This window comes from Anthonomus grandis, chromosome 1 (assembly GCF_022605725.1).
Source record: "Anthonomus grandis grandis chromosome 1, icAntGran1.3, whole genome shotgun sequence".
NCBI lineage: Eukaryota > Metazoa > Arthropoda > Insecta > Coleoptera > Curculionidae > Anthonomus > Anthonomus grandis.
This window is the reverse complement of record NC_065546.1, coordinates 8,184,812-8,191,793: the sequence shown is the minus strand read 5'-3', so window position 1 is coordinate 8,191,793 and position 6,982 is coordinate 8,184,812.

Sequence of the window (6,982 nt, the reverse complement as noted above, 5' to 3'; positions counted from 1 at the left end):
CTCAATTTTTTAATTTGAAGTCTTAATTATGAATGAAGTCCTTAGCCGTTAGGATCTTGTTTGGTCCAGTAAGTTTATCAGAGCCTGCTCCTGCATTGCATTGAGACATAAATGAAACAATGCTAGATTGTTTACCAATAATTGTCCTGGTCAATGATTTATTTAAAGCTCAGACTGTTTGACCTCCCAGTTTGAGGATTTTCCGCTTATTATTAGTGACAAGTATGGAAGATATTTAGATATTTTTTTTAGTTTTTTGTTTCGATGAGTCCAACCATCGCTTAAGAAATCATTTTGAATTTCAATTTGCAAGGATATTTTTTTCTGCTTCCAAAACCTCATTTTCAAATAGCTGACTCTTTTATTTTAAAATCTATCATTTATAAATAAAATAAAAGAAACATTTATAAATAAAAAAATATTCTCATTTATAATTGGCCCTCTGTTAACTTTAACTGTTATCTAGGTGTCTTTTTCTAATTTGTATTTTTTGCGCATAACGATTTTGTAGGTATATCTCTGAACATAGATTTTATATCCATGCAGTCTTTTAAACAACTGAAATGAAAAATTGAGTTGCAAGAAATCCTTATGTTTGCACTTGCATTTTGGAAACCCATGTAAATTTTAATGGGGTCAATTATTGGCTTCTTGTACATTTCTAGAAAAAATGTAAGATAAATTTTTGATGAGACTAATCTGGCAAACCCTTGTGCAAAGTTTCAAAAAATTTTAATAAGCGAATCTTGAATTATTTAATTAAAGGTAATTGCAAAATTAGCAAATTTTCGGTTCTGGTAAAACCAAACGGGCTCCAGTAAAATGAATATTGTCACTGATGTGAGGAAAAGTGTCAATAAATCAGTGACAGTCGATATTTGAAAACAAGTATGAATTATTCAATCGACGAAAAAATAGCGATAATTAAGTGGCATTATGCGGGAAACAGTTTTAGGGCAGTATCTGAAATGTTTTCAGTTTATTTCCCCACCAAGCCCACTCCCTCCATTTCAACTATTAAACGTATTGTCAATAAGTTTGAGTCTAAAGGTACCGTAATAAATAATTGTAAATGTTCAGCTCAGGATATCGAAAATAGAGCCGAAGAAAGAGAGAACAGAGATCTTAATATTCTACTGAGTGTATAGGAAATCAAGATGGTTAGTACGAGGGTTCTTGGGCATAAACATCATACAACGGTATTGCGCACTTTAAAAAAAACACAAATATTATTCGTATAAATTCGGAAAACATCAAGAGCTGCAGGAAGGAAATGAAGAGCGAAGATTGGCATTTTGTTTTGAAATGAGGAAAGAGCAAATAATGATAGGATTTTTTTAAGAAATATTTGTTTTACTGATGAATGTACATTTACCCTCAACAATGAACCAAATGTTCAGAAATGCCGGTATTGGACCCAAGAAAATGAACATCGCTTTGTTCATACTCAGACACAATATCCCCAAAAAACAAATGTATTCGTGGGAATTATCGGACACCATATCATTGGACCCTTTTTTATGGACTATAACCTAACAGCTAAAACCTATTTGGACTTATTTCAAAATTAAATTGCACCCGCCTTGGAAGAAGTTGTTCAGGAAGATCAAATGATCTGGTACTAAATGGATGGTTGCCCGGCCCATAATGCCCGTATGGTTAGGGAGTGCTTGGAAAATGCTTTTAACGGCTATTATTAGTCCACGGTACCGGATACTTTGGCCAGCCAGGTCACCTGATCTTTCACCGAATGACTTCTTTTTGTGGGGTCACTTAAAAAGTGTAAAATTTGAGAATCTAAACCAGTTACAAAACGCTATTTCGTTAGAATGTAATAAAATTTCCCAATATCAACTTAGTAACGTTAGAAATGAATTTTATGATCGGTTAGGATATTGTTTAGCTGTTAATGGGGGGGTTGTTTGAACATTTGATTAATTGATGTTTTTATGTAATTCTCTATTATTTTTAAAAAAGTTATTGTATTTTATTTTATTTTTCCACACTTAGTAAAATATTAAGAGTTCTGTTCTCTCTTTTGTTGGATCTATTTTCGATCTTCTCAGTCAAACATTTACAATTATTTATTGCAATGTCTTTGGACTTGAATTTACTAACAATAGGTTTAATGGTTGAAATGGACCAGATAGGCTTGATAAGAAAATATTTCAGATACTGCTATTGGTTTAATTAAATTTTAAGTATCTGAAAAATATCCACCAGATGAAAATTAGACATAAGCAGATTACCCAGTTCATCGTGCCGGAGAACAGCCTGGCCACTTTGTTAAGTAACTCTCAAAAAACTATTATACTCGATATTGTAAAATTTTAATTTTGCCAGTAGAAGATTTATATTGAGTGAATCAAAGGCTTTTGACATATCAATTGAGAAAGTGGGGCAGCAATCACCTTTATCAATAGTTTGTGTGATGTCACTTGTAATTTTAAGCAAAGCAGTAGAGCAGCAGAGAGTAAGAGGGTGTCGCGCGCTTATAACCTTACGTCAAGCAGGGTGTTTCACATTTATAGATAGATAATTTTTTTACAAAACACATTGAATACAATTGATTTTTTCCACAATTTGTGAAAAATAAACTAGTTTCTTAAAGTAGCTTTTATATTGAATATTACTAATATTAGCCCTAAATCAATATGACGCTTAATCTTCTTATTGTGTGATAATAATAAAAGAAAAATTATGAAAACGTCCAATGTTTAAACTTCACTATTATTTTTACACTTTATAATTTCACATATTAGGCTCAATAAATAACTAAATTCCGTGGTATCTCTTAGCTACTATGAGAGTATATATTTAATTTTTGTATTCATTAATAAATCATTAAGATACTGCAAGTATAAAGCTGAAATATCTTCGAGAACAATTTTTTCATAAATTTAAAAATTTAAGTTATAAAAAGTGAAATTTATTGAAGTCCTGTAAGCTACAACTATGAATTTTTATTTTACTGAAACAAAAAGAAGTGGCACAGAGTCTTTCCACATAAATTGACCGTTCTCTACAGGGGTTAGGTGAAAGGTAAAAAATAAGTAAAAATTATACAAAACTTTTGGGGTGTGATATTAAATTTTTGAATCCGATCAACATTTTTTTTTTCTTTTAGAAATTTCAAATTTTGACAGATGATAAGTTTTTTGTTATGGAACACCCTATATATATATGACCTCATAGTTATATAAAAGAGCAGAATTTTCTGATTTCAAGTATATATATTAAATCCTAAGATTTTATTGTATTTCTACCTAATTCATTAATCTTATATACAAAACAACAAAATGATAATGTGTGAACCAAGACCTTAAATATTGTAATTTAGATTTTAAGTGGTTCGCTTTTATTATCATCTCTTTACAAGAAAAAGAACTTTAGTCAACAGAAAGGTACCTAAGGTATATTTATGTAAGTTGATATGTCTAGCTATAAAAAAAAACGAGTGCCTTGTTTTTATCTTAATGGTTTGTTTATATCTTTGATGTTAGGTAATAGGGGCTTAAGTCAAAAAATATAGTTGTTCAGAAAACGAATTTGAAAATTTAAAAAATTGCTGTAAATCCGATTATTAATTTAAAGCCTGAAGTTTTTGATATTAGTCAAAGTATTTAATTCTTTTTTAGATCAAATACTATTCATTATCTACAAAAGTGTATTTTCCAAAATTTGAATGACTTAAGTCTTTATGAACAAAAAAAGTTTTTTTTAGCTTACTGATTTTTAATAAAGGACTTATGTCAGAATGGAGTAACTTTTAATAAGGCAAATAATATCAAAATACATGTTTTAAAAAACACAAACTAACTTTTTTCCCTAGGAAACTAATTGAGTAATTTAGCCTAAGTAAGTATTTAATTTTCTTCTTGTTCTACTGCTTCATCCACTAGATCTGGGTCACTTTCAACTATCAATAACTTTAGTATCGGTAGATAAATTTTGATAAAATTGGTGAAACACTGGTGGCACCAAAGAAAGAAGCGAACACAAGACTTTCTTTTTCTCCTTTGATATTGGAATTAACCCTTTAGTATACAGTTCCTTAACTACCAAATCTTTTAAGTTTTGACTTTTGCCCCGTCTCAGAAAGCTTATAATTTTAAAATCTTTAGTATCAGATATAGAACTTTTGTAACGTACCATACCGCCATTATTATATTGTAGCCATTGCACATTATGCCAATAAAACTGTTCGCCTAATATATTTTTCTTTCTGCTGACCATTACTGATTTTAATAACCCGGAAAAATCCAAGAATTCATTTTGCTCCATTTCATGGACTTTAAATTGTCTTTTTTTTCCAGTTGTTCTCACCAACTGGTACCAATCGTGTGGATGATATACTGGAACTTCCATTTTCTTTTTTCGCTTTTCTATCATGGAATGATCAACATCACATTCCATATGTGTATGCTCAGATATTAAGAACTTGTGGTTTATCGTTAAATTGGGATTTTCACTTTGAGCCTTTATAAACATAGAAGCGACATGACTGTTTCGATTTTGTCCACCACATGTGTCGGATAAAAAAGTTATATTATTTACATCATTGGGCAAATTTTTAATATGAGTGTACAAGCAGGAAGCAATTTCATTACCTCCCCGAGCAGCCAATGATTCATGCCACATGTAATGCATCGGTTCTCCATTGCTATCATGCACTGTTAAATTATACGTCCAGAGCTGACGTTTATAGACTGCTACTGAAGAAGTTATAAAGGGTGTTGGAAGGCACTGCTGGAGATCAAAACTAAAGCATTTTTTATGGGGATTTATTTTAGCTTCCATCTTATCTTTAGTTTTTGCTTCAAATGCAGCATTAGCTTGGTTGTGATGCAATTCCAGTTCCTTTTGTAAACGAATTTCATCTTCTTTATTTTCTGATTTAGAAGCAACCTGTATTTGCAGACTTAGAGTGTCGCATTTATCGCAGGTATCAACATATGGCTTTTTAAACGATAGTTTTAATTTGTGAAATTCTTTTTCATATATCGTTCTTCCCACGGGATTTTGCCTTCCTTCTTTGTACAGATCGTACATAATTCGCAGATTTAGGTGCGATGGTAGGTACCTTACTAGTACCATCATTTGTATGTCTTGTATAATGACTCTCGTGAGAAGGGAACGATTTAATATGTGTACGCACTTTATTTAATTCCTGTTCAGATTTTTTATTTACGGAAGGTGTTATACCTCTTTGATCTTCAACAGTAATGCCAGAAGTGCTTTGCATTTTGTTTTTTAAAACCACTTTTATAAACTTTTCATCCAAAGTCTTACAAAAACAATCTTTGCATACAGATATTCTTTTTTCATTTATTTCAAAAAAATATTCGTAAGTTACTTCTCTGTTTTTTGAAAAGTCGCGTTTTCTTTTACGACTTAGTTGGGTATCTTTGGAATTAATTAGATTTGCAATAAATATTACTCTTTTGCTATGGGATCCTAAGGGCCAATATTCATCAAAATTTTTTTTTCGAACGTCTTCATTTAGTGTTTGTGAGCATTTTTTTCTACAATCTTTTAAAGGCCATTTTACCGCTTATATTCACGTAACTTTGTCCAGTATGAATTTTTTCAGTTCTCTCTTTTCTTACAACTCGGGACCACTTTTTAATGTTTTATCTATATGAACTTTCGCCTTTTCTGCTGCAATTATTGTTGAGGAAGCACTAGGTCCAGCTTGATCAGTTAGGTATGTTCAATTTTTCTTGTGATTCTAAAATTTAAAAAATATAACGATCTAAAAACTTAACATACTACTTTGAATATTAGTAGAGGAAATATTAGCCTTTGAACGACTTATTGTTCTCTGAATGGACAATAAATCAATGTTGTCGTCACTGCTTTCACTTTCAGATTGTCCAGGTAAATAGTCCTTATCTGCAATAATTGTCATCTGAATTTAAGATAGCTGTCAAATCTGCCGTCAGTGAAGGGGCTGGCAATGATGTTACAGACCCTATATCTTGGATCTGATCTTCTGTTAGCGACACAACTAAACTTTTATTTATTGTATCGCCGATAACTAGAAATGTAAAATTAGCCAGTAATATACACGATAAAATTACAAGCAAAAATGGTTCTTTTACTATACCGTTTTAAAATCATTCACCTTTATTACTTGCTGTATCCAACTGTATAATATAATATATAATTTTTCACCCAAAAAATTCTTATCAAAGTCCAAAATATTTGAAAAATCCGAATTAACAGTTGGAGAAGGCATTAAAATTTTGTAACTTGGGTGATCAGTATTAGGCATTTCTTCGTGATCATTATCCGGTGAATGAGAGTGTGAAATAACTGGACTTAATAATTTATATTTTTATAAATTTATAATGAGGTTATGTTATGTCGTATTAAAATACTTTACTAATAATAAACATAAGACAATTTTAAAAATTATAACAATGATATTTACCTGTTTCTTCACATTTTCTTGCCAATTGCAAAATAAGTTTACTTCTTGCACTCAAGTTAACTCAACGATTTTCTACGATAAACAAACAACGACTACACAAACTTCTGACCACGTGTAAATTCCACATACATAAAAATGATAAATTGATACGAAAGTCTTAAGTCAGCAATGCAATTTTAAATTTAAAAATAACGTTTTGATATAAAGGACTTAAATCATTATGACACTACTTTCCTTTTACAATGTTTTGGTACGAAGGTCTTATGTAAACTTAAGACTCTATTACCAGGGGCCTAAATAAAAGCGGTACGACTTAAGTCTCTAATATCACCAGAACGAGCAAAAAATTTTGACTTAAGACCAACATTTTTCGGGATTTCGTCAAAAAGTGACTTAAGACCTTTGTACCTAACATCAAAGATATGTTAACAGAGAAAGAGGGCATCAAGGTTTTAGAGTTTTTGTTTGGTAACTTTAAGAAGTAGTTTAGTTCAGTTTTAATTCTACTTTCGTCTAATGTTATTTTTTTAAAAGTTGGGAGCCCAA